Source organism: Macaca nemestrina, chromosome 15, assembly GCF_043159975.1.
Source record: "Macaca nemestrina isolate mMacNem1 chromosome 15, mMacNem.hap1, whole genome shotgun sequence".
In the NCBI taxonomy this organism is placed as follows: domain Eukaryota; kingdom Metazoa; phylum Chordata; class Mammalia; order Primates; family Cercopithecidae; genus Macaca; species Macaca nemestrina.
The window spans coordinates 64,208,136-64,224,715 of record NC_092139.1 but is presented as its reverse complement, the minus strand read 5'-3'; the positions used below and the strand labels follow the sequence as shown (position 1 = coordinate 64,224,715).

The 16,580-nt window shown below is 36.9% G+C and overlaps 1 long non-coding RNA gene across 1 annotated transcript; it reads left to right on the top strand.

Annotated features, from left to right (window-relative positions):
• The first annotated feature begins 180 nt into the window (after positions 1 to 180).
• LOC139358879 (uncharacterized) lies at positions 181 to 16,400 on the top strand. The gene is made up of 5 exons (XR_011614387.1): positions 181 to 423; positions 1,674 to 1,731; positions 12,859 to 12,933; positions 13,469 to 13,547; positions 16,223 to 16,400. It is a non-coding gene; the product is annotated as an uncharacterized lncRNA (long non-coding RNA).
• The last annotated feature ends 180 nt before the right edge of the window (positions 16,401 to 16,580 follow it).

Below are 16,580 nucleotides of genomic sequence, written 5' to 3'. Positions count from 1 at the left end.
ACCTTTTTTAATGAGGCTTTAGCTCATGGCAACTTGATCACAAAAAAAGGATGACTGTAGTATACAGGAGTAATCCTGTTTCATTGAAGTACTTTTATGAAAGGATAGCATTGTACTACATTAAGGGTAATAAATTATCATGATACTGGTGAATGGATTTGTTAGAGAAAATAAGTAAAGTGGTATTTAGTATGTGAGAATCATTTAATACTCAAAATTTTATTTTTTTCACTCACTGCTATGAAACTTTCTATTGTTTTCTTCTGGAACTTGACTTCTCCATTTGGCGAGCTGTCATTTTGACAGGGGTTAACACCAAAGATCATCTTTCCGGAGGGCCATTTTACTGGAAAGCTTGAAGACAGCTGTGGTGGGATTTGCTTCACATTAAACCCAGTTTAGAGGAGAATGCAAAGTCGCCAGGTATGCTGTTAAAGCAGGGCACGTCAAAGTAATATCTTGCTTGGTTGCCACTTTGAACTGCTTTCTCTTTATATTGTTGAAGCAGAATTTTTCCCTCCGCCGTTAAAGGTATTGATTGTAAGTGCTTGAGAAGCACTTGTCACAAAGTACCTCTGCTCCTACTCCCATTTATTTAGTTGTAGCTTTCAAAACACAGAGAAATAACTGTTGTTTTATTTTTATATAACAGCACTTTAAAATATTTCTTTTATGCTGTTCCTAAACAATGTCATAAAGTCATCTCCATTAGACATTTTTCTGCTTATTTCAAACATCAAAAATTATCCGTATGTGTTGAAAAATTTTCACACTGTATGAAAGCTTCAGGTTTCCATACAATTTTTCCCAATCTAGAATTTTGAATCTACATGGTTTAAGTAGCCCAGACCTTTGGTACCCAGATATGGATGAATTAATCATCGATGACTAATACATATTTTATATAGTTTGAATTTTATTAATTTGTATAATGAAGGGAACTTCAGCCTGTTGTATTCCATGGGAAATCAATCATCTTATGTACAGTGTTTACTTCCCAGCTTTGCAACTATAGTGGCTGGAAATGATAAAGTAGTTCCCAGAATTTCAGTGTTAATTACAGTGTAGTACATCGTTGGGACCCTTGTTTTAGAAAAGAAAACCTTTTCAAGATTTGTATTACATTGCCATCTACTTGAAATGCAGTTTAATTGTATAAGAAATACATTTTTTTACAATTTTGATTTTGAGTATTTTCCTACTAAACAATACCAAAGGTATTTGATGTTTTCAAAACATGTTTTTGTAAACATGTTTTGAAAGAGATAAAATGAATCACCCTAATAAATATTTGAAAATTGTTTTAGATCTAGGATATTGTAGCTGTTATTGTGATACTCTGTCAATTTTTATCTTCGGGGCCTCCAAGAAATCCATTTCCCAGTTTATGAGGAAGACCATTTACAGCTTCATCACTCAATTAGGAATTGCCCTCAACCACAGGAACCTGCATATGTCAAGAGTATGCCCATTGCATGAATGCATCCTGAGATCCATTGTTGTCCTATGGTGGGGATACCAAAGTTGAACTCCTATAACTCAATTTGGAACTGTGTTGAAGGCTCATTTTAAGTCCAGAGCTGTTTATAGAATCAGCAGAATCCTCGATTGTCACCTTATTGTTTGGCAGCTTCCTCCTCTTGTCTAACCTTGCATTTCTCCCTTCCTTGCAGGTGTGTATCTCAAGAGCACCCCACAACAAAGATTCGGCCTGCAATCCTCCACTTCAAGGTCTGTTTCAGGAAACCTGTGTTAACACAGTTATGCATAGAGTGGTCTCAGGAAGCTGACTCTAACATGAAAATTTAGATTTGGATCTTTTCCTGGCATACTGAATATTCATAAGAGCATATGATACATTTGTCTACCGTAAACATGTCATTTCAAAAAATCCTCGAAATTACCTTGTAGAACATAATTTTAAAACTAGTGTGTAGGAATATTTCATATCAGTTATTCAGTCTTCTTAATATCTGAATCCAAATTAATCTTCCATTCAGCTTTTATTTATAAATAATATGATTTATTGTCAGATTCAATAATTTATATTTTCATTTATTCTAAAGTAGGAAATACCAGCATAAAAATAAATTATTTGAAACAAATCACATTGTTGTCCCATTTCACCATTACTCACATGTAGAAGATACTGTTTTTAACAAAACTAACAAGAAACAGAAACTACCATTTATTAACTCATGCTTACTGGAAGCTTAGAAGGATTTTCTTATTTAACTTTCAATCAAGTTTTTCATGAACATTTTTGTTATTGACAAATAAGTTTAATTTATCAAATCCTTACAGCAAATTATAGGTGCCATCATTAACAGTTTTTTTTTTTTAAAAACCTGATTCATAGAAAATATTTAATGATATGGTTTGGATCTTTGACCGCATCAAATCTCATGTTGAATTGTAATCCCTCCCCAGTGCTGGAAGTGGGGCCTGGTGGGAGGTGATTAAATCATGGAGGTGTAGTTCTCATGAATGGTATAGCACCTTTCCCTTGGTGCTGTCCTGTGATCGAGTTTTCATGACATGCGGTTGTTTAAAAGTTTGTGGCACCTTTCCCATCTCTCTCTCTTGCTCTTCCTGCAGCCATGTGAAGGGCTGTTCCCCCTTTGCCTTCTGCCATGATTGTAAATTTCCTGAGGCCTCCCCAAAAGCTGAGCAGAAGTCAGCATCATGCTTCCTTAACAGCGGATGGAATTATGAGTCAATTACATCTATTTTCCTTACGAATTACCAGTCTTCAGGTTTTCTTCATAGCAGTGAGGAAATGAACTAATTCAGCTAGTAAATGACAAATATAAAAATAGCAAATAGCACAAGAAGATACCAAGCAAGACTAGGGGACTCCGGAACCTAAGGATTTCTGAAAGCATAGGTTTCTAAGAGTGTGGAGAAACTAAGTCTGGGACATGTTTAGGAACTCAATTACATAAGAAATAAAAATCATATATAGACTATTTAAATTGAGAAGAGGAGGAGGAGAGGAGAAAGATGAGGAAGAGGAGGAGGAAGAAGAAGACATTCTGGCTTAGCACATTTACTCCAGTCTATAGGGAAAGCTCAGTTACACCCCTTCCCCACTAACCCTAAGAGGAGCTCTAATGTTCGTAAGGGGATTTCTCAAGGACTCAAATCCTCAGGGATACAAAATAGGGTGGGATACCAAGCAATAGAGGGGTGTGTGTGTGTGTGTATGTTAGACAAATAGATGAAAAATGTTATTTTGCGACATAATCATTTTGTTTGGAGTCTCTCTTTTTCTCTCAATTTTCTCTTTCTCTCCCTCTCTCTTTTTCTTTCTCACTTTCCCTTTGCAATACTAGTGAAGTAAGGCAAAATGAAATGAGCATGGGATCTTTCTCTAGCTTGATAGATCGTTTGTTATTATTTGTTTCTTCATTACAAACTGCCCTGTTAAACGTTCATGGCTTAAAACAAAATAATTTATCTTGTTCCTGAAACTGAACTTTGGGCAGGGCCTAGTGTGAAGGTCTCATCTCTGTCTGTGTCAATCAGGTCAGCTGAGGAAACTCCACTGGGACCACAGGTATAATTTTCAAGACAGCTCACAGATGTGGGTGATGGATGCTGTCAGTTGGTACCTCAGCTGTAACTGTCATTCAGGAGCCTCACTTCCTTTCCAAATGAGAGTCTCTACAGAACAGCTTATGTTCTCCATGGCATAGTGGCAGTATCCTAAAAGCAAGTCTTCCAAGGGACAGGAAATAGAAGATGCTAATCTCTCTCTCTACTCCCCTCCACACTTTTAAGTTCTGGGGTACATGTGCAGAATGTGCAGGTCTGTTACATAGGTATACATGTGCCATGGTGGTTTGCTGCACCCGTCAACTCATCACCTAAATTAGGTATTTCTCCTAATGCTGTCCCTCCCCTAGCCCCCAATCCCCCAAAAGGCCCCAGTGTGTGATGTTCCCCTCCCTGTGCCCACAGGTTCTCCTTGTTCAGCTCCCACTTATGAGAACATGCAGTGTTTAGTTTTCTTTTCTTGTGTTAGTTTGCTGAGAATGATGCTTTCCAGCTTCATCCGTGTCCCTGCAAATGATACGAACTCATCCTTGTTTTTTTTTTTTTTACGGCTGCAGAGTATGCCATGGTGTATATGTGCCACATTTTCTTTATCCAGTCTGTCATTGAGGGATATTTCGGTTGGGTCCAAGTCTTTGCTGTTGTGAATAGTGCCTCAATAAACATATGTATACATGTGTCTATATAGTAGAATTATTTATCAATCTTTGTGTATACAGTCAATAATGGGATTGCTGGGTCATATGGAGTTTCTAGTTCTAGATCCTTGAGGAATCACCAAACTGTCTTCCACAATGTTTGAATTAATTTCAACTGCCACCAGCAGTGTAAAAGCATTCCTATTTCTCCACATCTTCTCCAGCATCCATTATTTCCTGACTTTTTAATGATTGCAATTCTAACTGGCGTGAGATGGTATCTGATTGTGGTTTTGATTTGCGTTTCTCTAATGACCAGTGATCATGAGCTTTTTTTCATATGTTTATTGGCTCCATAAATGCCTTCTTTTGAGAAGTGTCTGTTCATATCCTTTTCCACTTTTTGATGGGATTGTTTTTTTTTTCTTGTAAATTTGTTTAAGTTCTTTTTTTTTTTATTATACTTTAAGTTCTAGGGTACATGTATATTAGTGCCATGTTGGTGTGCTGCACCCATCAACTCTTCAGCACCCATCAACTCATCATTTACATCAGGTATAACTCCCAATGCCTTCCCTCCCCCCTCCCCCCTCCCCATAATAGGCCCCAGTGTGTGATGTTCCCCTTCCAGAGTCCAAGTGATCTCATTGTTCAATTCCCACCAATGAGTGAGAACATGTGGTGTTTGGTTTTCTGTTCTTGCGATAGTTTGCTGAGAAGTTCTTTGTAAATTCTGGATATTAGCCCTTTGTCAGATGGATAGATTGCAAATATTTTCTCACATTCTGTGTGTTGCCTGTTTACTCTGATGATGGTTTCTTTTGCTGCACAGAAGCTCTGCAGTTTAATTAGATCCCATTTGTCAATTCTGGTTTTTGTTGCCATTGCTTTTGGTGTTTTAGACATAAAGTCTTTGGCCCATGCCTGTGTCCTAAACGGTATTGCCCAGGTTTTCTTCTTGGATTTTTATGGTTTTAGGTCTTACATTTAAGTATTTAATCCATCTTGAGATGATTTTTGTCGAAGGTGTAAGGAAGGGGTCCAGTTTCAGTTTTCTGCATATGACTAGCCAGTTTTCCCAACACCTTTTAAAGAGGGAATCTTTTCCTCGTTGCTTGTTTTTGTCAGGTTCATCAAAGATCAGATGGTTGTAGATGCCTGGTGTTATTTCTGAGGGCTTTGTTCTGTTCCATTGGTCTATATATCTGTTTTGGTACCAGTACCATGCTGTTTTGGTTACTATAGCATTGCAGTATAGTTTGAAGTCAGGTAGTGTGATGCCTCCAGCTTTGTTCTTTTTGCTCAGGATTGTCTTGGCTATGCGGGCTCTTTTTTGGTTCCATATGAAGTTTAAAATAGTTTTTTTCCAATTCTGTGAAGAAAGTCAGTAGTAGCTTGATGGGGACAGCATTGAATCTACAAATTATGTTGGGCAGTATGGGTATTTCCACAATACTGATTCTTCCTATCCATGAGCATGGAATATTTTTCCATTTATTTGTGTGCTCTCTTATTTCCTTGAGCAGTGGTTTGCAGTTCTCCTTGAAGAGGTCTTTCACATCCCTTGTAAGTTGTATTGCTAGGTATTTTATTCTCCTTGTAGCAATTGTGAATGGAAGCTCACTCATGATTTGGCTCTCTGCTTGTCTGTTATTGGTGTATAGGAATGCTGGTGATTTTTTCACATTGATGTATCCTGAGACTTTGCAGAAGTTGCTTATCAGCTTAAGGAGATTTTGGGCTGAGACGATGGGGTTTTCTAAATATAATATCATGTCATCTGCAAACAGAAGCAATTTGACTTCCTCTTTTCCTATTTGAATACCCTTTATTTCTTTCGCTTGCCTGACTAGCCTGACTAGAACTTCCCACACTGTGTTGAATAGGAGCAGTGAGAGAAGGCATCCTTGTCTTCTGCCAGTTTTCGAAGGGCATACTTCCATTTTTTGCCCATTCAGTATGATACTGGCTGTGGGTTTGTCATAAATAGCTGTTATTATTTTGAGATACACTTCATCAATACCTAGTTTATTGAGATTTTAGCATGAAGGGCTATTGAATTTTGTTGAAGGCCTTTTCTGCATCCATAGAGATAATCATGTGGTTTTTGACATTGGTTCTGTTTATGTGATGGATTACATTTATTGATTTGTGTATATTGAACCAGCCTTGCATCCCAGGTATGAAGCCAAGTTGATCTTGTGGGTAAGCTTTTTGATGTGCTGCTGGATTTGGTTTGCCAGTATTTTATTGAGGATTTTCACAATGATGTTCATCAGGGATATTGGCCTGAAATTTTCCTTTTGTGTTGTGTCTCTTCCAGGTTTGGTATCAGGATGATGCTGGCCTCATAAAATGAGTTAGGGAGGATTCCCCCTTTTTCTATTGTTTGGAATAGTTTCAGAAGAAATGGTGCTGCCTCCTCCTTGTAACTCTGGTAGAATTTGGCTGTGAATCCGTCTGGTCCTGGGCTTTTTTTGGGTGGTAGGCTATTAATTATTGCCTCAATTTCAAAACTAGTTGTTGTTCTATTCAGGGATTCTACTTCTTTCTGGTTTAGTCTTAGGAGGGTGTATATGTCTAGGAATTTATCCATTTCTTCTAGATTTTCTAGTTTATTTGTGGAGAGGTGTTTATAGTATTCTGTGATGGTAGTTTGTACTTCTGTGGGATGAGTGGTGATATCCTTTGTATCATTTTTTTATTGCATACATTTGATTCTTCTCTCTTTTCTTCTTTAGTCTGGCTAGCGGTCTATCTATTTTGTTGATCTTCTTAAAAAACCAGCTCCTGGATTCTCTGATTTTTTGAAGGGTTTTTTGTGTCTTCACCTCTTTCAATTCTGCTCTGATCTTAGTTATTTCTTGTCTTCTGCTTGCTTTTGAATTTATTTGCTGTTGCTTCTCTAGTTCTTTTAATTTTGATGTTAGGCTGTCCATTTTTAGGTCTTTCCTACTTTCTCTTATAGGCATTTAGTGCTATAAATTTCCCTCTTCACACTGCTTTAAATGTGTCCCAGAGATTCTGGTATGTTGTGTCTTCGTTCTCATTAGTTTCAAAGGACAGCTTTACTTCTGCCTTCTTTTTGTTATTTGCCCAGTAGTCATTCAGGAGCAGGTTGTTCAGTTTCCATGTAATTGTGTGATTTTGAGTAAGTTTCTTAATCTTGAGTTTTATTTTGATTGCACTGTGGTCTGAGAGACTGTCATGATGTCCGTTCTTTTGCATTTGCTGGGCACAGTGGCTCATGCCTGTAATCTCAGCACTTTGGGAGACTGAGGCAGGAGCATCGCTTAAGCTCAGGAGTTTAAGACCAGCCTGGGCAACAGGGGGAAAACCCATCTCTACAAAAAAGCTTTCTAAAAATTAGCCAGGTACAGTAACATGTGCCTATAGTTCTAGTTACTCACTTGCTATTTAGGAACTTAGGAATTTTTCACTGGAATTCATGTAAAGAAAGACCATGGGCATTTGTAATGGATTTAGCATTCATCATTTGACTGCAGGACTCACCCCTAGAACCATAAATTTACTAATGAATTTTTCAGATACTACTCAGCTCAGAACTGAACCTAACCAGCAACCCACCCTCAACCACTGAGTGATCTTTTGTTCTGCTCTATTCTTCCTGAAAGTCCATTACTCTCAGAAAGTGATAAAAACTTGCATTTCTTTTTCTTTTTTCTTCCTAGAGACAGGGTCTTGCTCTGTCACCCAGGCTGCAGTGCAGTGGTGCGATCATGGCTCACTGCAGCCTGAAACCCCTGGGCTCAAACAGTCCTCCCACCTCAGCCTCCCAAATAGCTGGGACTGCAGACATTTGCCCCTATGCCCAGCTAACTTCTTTCTTTTTTTTAATTGTACAGATGGGATCTTGCTGTGTTGTCCAGGATGGTGTCAAACTCCTGGCCTCAAGTGATCTTTCTGCCTCAGCTTCCCAAAGTGCTGGGATTATACGCAGGTGGGAGCCATCTGTGTTCAACCCCTATTTTCTTTCTTTTTTTTTCTTTTGGAGACAGAGTCTTGCTCTGTCGCCCAGGCTGGAGTGTAGTGGCATGATCTCAGCTCACTGCAACCTCCAACTCCCTGGTTCAAGCAATTCCCCTGCCTTAGCCTCATGAATAGTTGGCATTACAGGCACATGCCACCATGCCTGGCTAATGTTTTGTATTTTAGTGGAGACAGGGTTTTGCCGTGTAGGCCAGGCTGGTCTCAAACTCCTAACCTTAAGTGATCTATCCGTCTCGGCCACCCAATTTGCTGGAATTACTGGCATGAGCCACAGCACATGGTCCCTTTTTAAAATAATGATTTTATTGAAATATGATTAATATCATACAAATCATTTATGAAAGTATGCAATTCAGGCTGGGTGCAGTGGCTAATTCCTATCATGCTAAGACTTTGGGAGGCTGAGGGAGGTGGATCACTTGAGTTCAGGAGTTTGAGACTAGCCTGGGCAACAAGACTAAACAGCATCTCTATTAAAAATACAAAAATTAGCTGGGTGCGCTGGCTTATGCCTGTTGTCCCAACTACTCGGGGACATGAGGCTGGAAGATCACTTGAGCCCAGAAGGCATAGGTTGCAGTGAGACCAGATGGTGCCACTGCACTACAGCGTGGGTGACAGAAGGAAGAAAAAAAGAAAGTTTGCAATTAAGTGGTTTTTATATTCAAAGAGCTGTGTACTCCTTACCACAGTCACTTTTAGAAGTGATTGCCCACTTACAAGTTACCCATTTATAAGTGAGAAACCCTCACTTACTAGCTACTACCTCCTACTTCCTCCACATTCCTGTGTCTTTATAGACAACCACTGATTTATTTTCTGTCATTGTAGTTTTGCCTAATCTGGATCTTTTATAGAAATAGAATTATACAATATGTGAGCTTTTGTAGTTTGCTTTTTTTTCCCCCTTAGCACAATATTTTCAAATTTCTTTCATGTTCTGGTGTGTATCAGTATTTTTTTTCCTTTTGTAGTTGAATAATAGCTTATGTTTATCCATTCATCAGTTGATGGACATTTGTCTTGTTTCTGTGTATTGACCATCATGAGTAATGCTGCTATGAACAAGCATATGCAAGTTTTATTGTGAATATATATTTTTATTTCTCTTGGATTTACACCCAGGAGTGAAATTGTTGCATTATGTGATAACTATACATTCAACCTTTGAGAGATGGTCACATTGTTTTTCAAAGTGGTTATACCAGTCAGGCATAGTGGCTCACACTTTTAATCTCAGGTATTTGAGAGACTGAGTTTAGAGGATTGCTTTAGCCCAGGAGTTCAGGACCAGCCTGGGCAACATAGGGAGACAATATCTTGGTTTTTTAAAAAATCAAATGACGAGAAAAGAAACACTCAAACTGATTACACCATTTTATGTTCCCACCAGTAATGTATGTGGGTTCCAATTCTTCCACATTGTCATCAACTTTTTTTTTTTTCTGGAGACAAAACCTTGCTCTGTCATGCAGGCTGGAGTGCAGTGGTATGAACATGGTCAGTGCCGCTGTGGTCTCCCAGGCACAAGTGATCCTCTCACCTGAGCCTCCCAAGTAGCTGGGACTTACAGCTGAATGTCATCATGTGTGGCTGATTTTTACATTTTTTGGTGGAGATTGGGTTTTGACATGTAGCCCAGGTCTGTGTCAAACTCCTGAGCTCAAGTGATCTGCCTGCTTCCGCCTCCTGAAGTGCTGGAATTACAGGTGTGTGCCACCACACCTGACTGGTGTAACCACTTTGGAAAACAGCCACTGAGCCCAGTCTTCACCAATATACCAATATTTGTTATATCTTTTTTTTTACTATTTTTTATTTTTAAAAACTTAGATTTTTTTTTCTGTCTTAATTATAACAACAGACAATTTTGTAGTAAAGTCCCCCAAAAAAGTATTTGTTGTTTAACTGAAATAGTTCTTTTTTAACCTGGGTATATATTTTTTCATTTTCATTTTTAGTTTTTATTTAAAAAATTGTTTTTATATTTTTTATTATAATAGGTGTTTGGGAAACATTTGGTGTTTGGTTCCATGAATAAGTTCTTTAGTTTTGATTTCTGAAATTTTGTAGTACCCCTCATTACCCATTAAATTATATATTAAGTCATTATAAAATCATTAATAAATCAAAGACTTTAGTAAAATGGAAATTTTATTTTAACTTGCAACCTGAGAAATAACTGTCAAAAAAAATTAGAGAAATTACCACATTAAAGTTTTAAAATTTTGAACGTAACAATGAACACTCAGGTGCACCTAAGAACCACCAGCCCACTGGTCAAGGTGAACAAAAATAATGACAAAGCAAAATAAAATGAAGAAAACCAAATTCAGGATTATTCAGTATTCTATAATGTTGTTTTATCTTGGGAGTCACAGGAAATGGTTATTATTATTTTTATTTTGATATGGAATCTCTGTCACCCAGACGGGAGTGCAGTGGTGCAATCTCGGCTCACTGCAACCTCCGCTTCTCAGGTTCAAGTGATTCTCCTGCCTCAGCCTCCAGAGTAGTTGGGATTACAGGCATGCTCCACCATGCCTGGCTAACTTTTGTATTTTTATTAGAGACAGAGTTTCACCTTGTTGGCCAGGCTGTTCTCAAACTCCTGACCTCAAGCAATCCACCTGCCTCGGCCTCCCAAAGTGCTGGAATTACAGGCATAGGCCACTGCACTCAGCTTAAAATAATTAATTTTATGCACATTCCAAGTCAGAATACATTCTATTTTTGAGTATTTGATGACTTTAGGATACTGTATTAACTCTTAATTGAATTAATACAAGTTTAGATGTAAAGGTCATGTTTATGTTGACTAAAATTTATTAATGTTTTATGTATATGAAAGTAATAATGTCATAGTTTTTATACTTGTAGAATACTTTGAAATATATATTAGCTAATATTTTATATTCATTTTGGGTTTTCACATTATTGTTAGAGAGATCCATAGAAAACTAATACTTTGTGAATATCCAAATCTTAAGCATTTTGCTGGATGCATTCATAAATATTTTACTTAAAAAGAACATTAATTGAAGTTTACACCATTTTATGATACATCAAACACAGCAACTGAATACTGGCATATAGCAACATTACAGAGGTTAGTCTAAGATAAAACTCATAAAAGAGTAAAAGGAAGGAAAGGAAAAAGGATACCAGGCTGTATAAAGATTTTAAAAACAGTCCGGGCACGGTGGCTCACACCTGGAGTTTCAACACCTTGGGAGGCCGAGGTGGGCAGATCACGAGGTCAGGAGATCGAGACTCATCCTGGCTAACATGGTGAAACCTCGCCTCTACTAAAAGTACAAAAATTAGCTGGGTGTGGTGGTGCACATGTTTTGTTCCAACTACTCAGGAGGCTGAGGCGGGAGGATCACTTGAACCTGAGAGCCTGAGCTTGCAGTGAGCCGAGATCGCACCACTGCACTCCAGCCTGGGCAACACAGCGAGACTCCATCTCAAAAATTAATTAATCAATTAATTAATTTAAATAAAGATTTCAAAAACAAACTTCATATGTCTGAACCTTTGCCTGGAGTTTCATATTTTGTGAAAAGCATTTTGTAAGTAGAGGACTCATGAGTGCTATAAGGCACCTGGTACACTCCAATGGCACAGACATGGCAGATACTCAATGAAATGATTTTAACTTCTGATATATGTTATCTTCGTTGTCCATTTATTAAACTAGTGAAAATCAGCCAAAAGATGGAGTGACATTAACCTGTAAATCTTCCAAGATCCCATCCAAGCTTAGTGACCTCTGAAGTTCTCCATAATTTATTGTCTGTTCCAGCCAACATTTAGCATAAGCTACAGCTTATATTGTTAATCATCTTATGTTTATGTGCTGACTTGCAGACAAATGGACCTATGTGGCCTTTATTTTCACAGCCCTAATACTATCTACATAATTTAATAACTTTGTTATAAACTTGATGCTTCATAAAATAACGTCTTTATCAACTGTGTTCTGGTAAAAGAATTACACATTTTTGCTTAAGCTTTTCTGACTATCCATTGTGTGCTGAATACAGTAAGTTCTTATTTAGTGTGAGGATTTAATACATTCTTGAAAACTGTGACCTGTAATTAAACCATTTTTCCATTCTACCATAGCCTAATTGATAGAAATAGTTCGTTTTCTATGGCATATTTCTGATCACAAAAACATCACCAAAGTTACAAGGGCCCAAAACACTTACAATATTAAACACTGAAATAAATGCAAGCTCTACATAAATGTAAGAAAAATAAGGTCGGGCATGGTGGCTCATGACTGTAATCTCAGCACAGGAGGATCACTTGAGGTCAGTAGATCGAGAGCAGCCTGGCCAATGTGGCAAAATCCTGTCTCCACTAAAAATACAAAAAATTAGCCGGGTGTGAGGCTGAGGCAGGAGAATCCCCTGAATGTGGTGGGAGGTGGAGGTTGCAGTGAGCTGAGATCGAGCCACTGCACTCCAGCCTGGGTGGCAGAGCAAGACACCAGTTCAAAAAGTAAATAAATACATAAAAATACCTACATAAGTAAATAAAAGAAAAATTAATAAAAATGTTACCAGGGCCACCCTGATGAAATAACTGCAAAAGTTCTTTTTCTTACTTTGTTTCTTTAGTTTCTTTATTTTATTTGTAGGCACAGCTATATAAAGAAGCCAGATGGCCCAACAGCGCCAGAGCTTCTCCACCCCTGACCAGATATCAGAAGGAGGTAGGATCCCCAACCAGCACAAACTTTAACAGGTGACCCCTAGTTGCTTTTAGATCTGTTTTTTGTTGTTGTTGTTGTTGTTTTAAGACAGAGTCTTACTCTGTCACCCAGGCTTGGGTGCAGGGGCACCATCTCAGCTCACTGCAACCTCCGGTTCCCAGGTGCAAGCTATTCTCCTCCTCAGTCTCCCAAGTAGCTGGGATTACAGGTGTATACCACCTCGCCCGGCTAATATATATATATATATATTTGTTTTTTTTTTTAGTAGAAACCAGGTTTCACCATGTTAGCCAGGCTGAACTCCTGACCTTAGGTAATCCACTCGCCTCGGCCTCCTAAAGATGTATGTTTATGCACTGAACCTGTGCCTCTAGAGTCCCACCCTGCACAGTTCTTTAAAACCCCTGATAAAATTGTGTATTAATTCTAGTGATATTTTAGTGAATCCTTTTTTTTTTAATCAGAAAATTATTTCATTTGCTATAATGACAGTTCTACTTTTATTTTACAATCTGGACAATTTTTTCTGTTGTAGAATTTCCCTAGCTAATACCTCCAGTGCAATGCTGAATAGAGTGGTTAAAGTGGAAACTCTTGACTTCTCAAACTTTCAGGTAAAGAAGCACAAGTCTGTCACCATTAAGTATGATGTTAGCTGTAGGTTTTTTATAGATATCTCTTAGTGGGTCTCAGAATCTTCTATTAGTGGTTTTCTGGGGTTTTGTCAGGAAAGGATGCTAGATATTTGTAACTTTGTACCTATTTAAAGGATCACTTTTTGTTCTTATCTTGATTGAATTTCAAATACTAAGTCACAACTACATTTACGAAACAATCACATTTGTTCTTGGTGTATAGTCATATTTTATGTGCGTGGATTTAGCATGCTGAAGTTTTCTGAGGCTGTATGCGTCTACATGAATATAGCACATTTGCCCACAGACCTTCTGTTTATTCTTGTGTCTGGCCTTAGTATTACAGTAATACTGGCCTCTAGAATGAATTGGAAAATGTTCCTTCTCTTTCATTTTTTGGAAGTATTTTCTGCTGAAGAATTAGTATTAATTATTTATTGAATATTGGTAGAACGTTTTATATAGATTATTTTTCCCTGGACTTTTCTTTGTGAAAATATTTTAAATGAATGCTTTTGCTTTACTTGGGTAACAATTCGTAATATATAAATATTTATTTTACATTATACTTTTCTGTTTACTTTCATAATTTGTACATCCAAGATATTAATTTCTAATTTATAACATTCCATGTGTAATAGATTTTCTAGGCTGTTAACATGAAAAAATCAGAAATAATATAGAGTGAGGCTTCAGCCCAATCAATGAATGACCCAAAGTCTGTCTGTTGTAGGACGGATCATTTAAATATGATGTTGTACTTAATGTTTACATTTATTTTGTGAGGAAATAAGGAAATAAGGTACTAAATCTAAAGGAAATTAGTAAAACTACCAGTTAACTTTGGATTTTCTCAAGAGGGCAGACCAAGTAGACCTTCTAATTTTTGTTGATACTTACATAAGACAGAAACATAGTTTTTAATTAGAACAAACAGTATGCCACTTGAAGAATGGTATGAAGATGATAATTTGATGAATAATTTTACTAGTGCTTGCTTAGTGCATGCAATATATTAGGCAAGATTCTAAGACTGTATGTATGTGTGTATATATATATATATGAGGTATATATATACCTCATATATAATTGTTTAAAATAAGGATCCCACAGATTCATGGGCAGTGAAAAAATGACATATTCTCAATCTTAGTAATTTTAAAACTGTCATAAAAATTTACTGTTTTGATTTACAATAACTAAATGTACATAAAACTATTAACTTCATTAGAAAGTTTGACTTGGCATGGAGATAAATTGTTGCACAATTGAAAAGTAACCATAGACACATTATTATCAAATACCAAACAAAAGCATTTAAAAAAAAGATTAGGACTAAAAGATGCCATAGAATTTGTCACAACAAAAATACAACAGAACACACTTTTAGGCACTGTGATATGTTAATAAAAACTATCAATGTATAAATACAGGCCAGTGTGCTCATCATTACATGAAAAAATTTTGGAACTAGTAAACGAAGTTGGTAGGTTTGCAGGATACTATATCAATGCACAAAAAATCAATTGCATTTTTATACCCCAACAACAAGTATCTGGGAAAAATCAAGAAGACAGTTACATTTGCCACAGTGTCTAAAATAATAAAGTATTAGGTTGTTAATGGCAAAAACCACAATTACATTCGCACCAACCTAACACTTAGAAATAAAGAAAGTAAAAGATTTGTACAACAAAAACTGTAAACTATTAGTGGAGACAGTTATAGACAAGACAAATTTAAAAATACTTAGTGTTCATGGATTAGAAAAATTAGTATTAAAACATTCATACTGGTCAGGCACAGTGGCTCACGCCTGTAATGCCAGCACTTTAGGAGACTGAGGCGGGTGGATCATGAGATCAGGAGATCGAGACCATCCTGGCCAAAATGGTGAAACTCTGTCTCTGCTAAAAATACAAAAATTAGGTAGTGTGGTGGCACATGCCTGTACTACCAGCTACTCAGGAGGCTGAAGCATGAGAATTGCTTGAGCCTAGGAGGCGGAGGTTGCAGTGAGCTGAGATTGCGTCACTGCACTCCAGCCTGGTGACCGAGTGAGACTCCATCTCAAAAAAACAAGACCAAGAGAAAAAAAAAAACATTTGTACTACTGAAATTGGTGTATATAGCATTTTCAACAAAAATTTTTTTAAAATCCACAGTTTGTATGGAATTATAAAAGACCTCAAATAAAGCAATTTTGAGCAAGAGGAACAAAGCGAGAAGCAGTATGCTACCTAATTTCAAGCTATATAGCAAAGCTGTAGTCATCAAAACTGCAAAATATTGGCATAAACACAAAAACATAAGCCAATGGAACAGAATAGAGAGCTCAGAGATATATATATATATAAAATATATCCATCTGTATACAGTCAATACATTTTCAACAAAGGCATATAAACAGACAATGGTGAAAGAATAAACTCTTCAATAAATGGTGATGGGAGAATGGGATATCCATATGCAAAAACAGATTGCACCCAACCTTTACAGCATACATAAAATTAATTTAAAATATATTAAAGACTTAAACATTGGACTTGAAAACCATAAATCTTCCAGAAGACAACACTAAGCAAAATTCTTTGGCATTGATCCTAGCAATAGTTTTTTTTTTTTTCCTTTTTTTTTGTATTTTATACCAAAAGCACAGGAAAAAAAAGTGGGACTACATCAAACTAAAAAGTTTCTACTGCAAAGCAAAAGACTGTCAGTGACATTAAAAGGCTATGTACAGAACTGGAGAAAAATATCTGTGTGGCAAATATCAGATAAAGTATTAGTGTTCAAAATCTGCAAGAAACTCATACAACTTAAGCCCCCCAAATAAAAATAACAACGAAAAGTAACACATTGTTTTAAAAAGTGGCCAGAAAGCTAGTTTTTTTTTTTAAAGAAGCCATTAGTAATTCTGAGAAAACTGCAAATCAAAACCACAATGAGTTAGCATTCAAACACATATTAAGGTGATATTTATCAAAAATTCAAAAGAAAGCAAGTGTTATC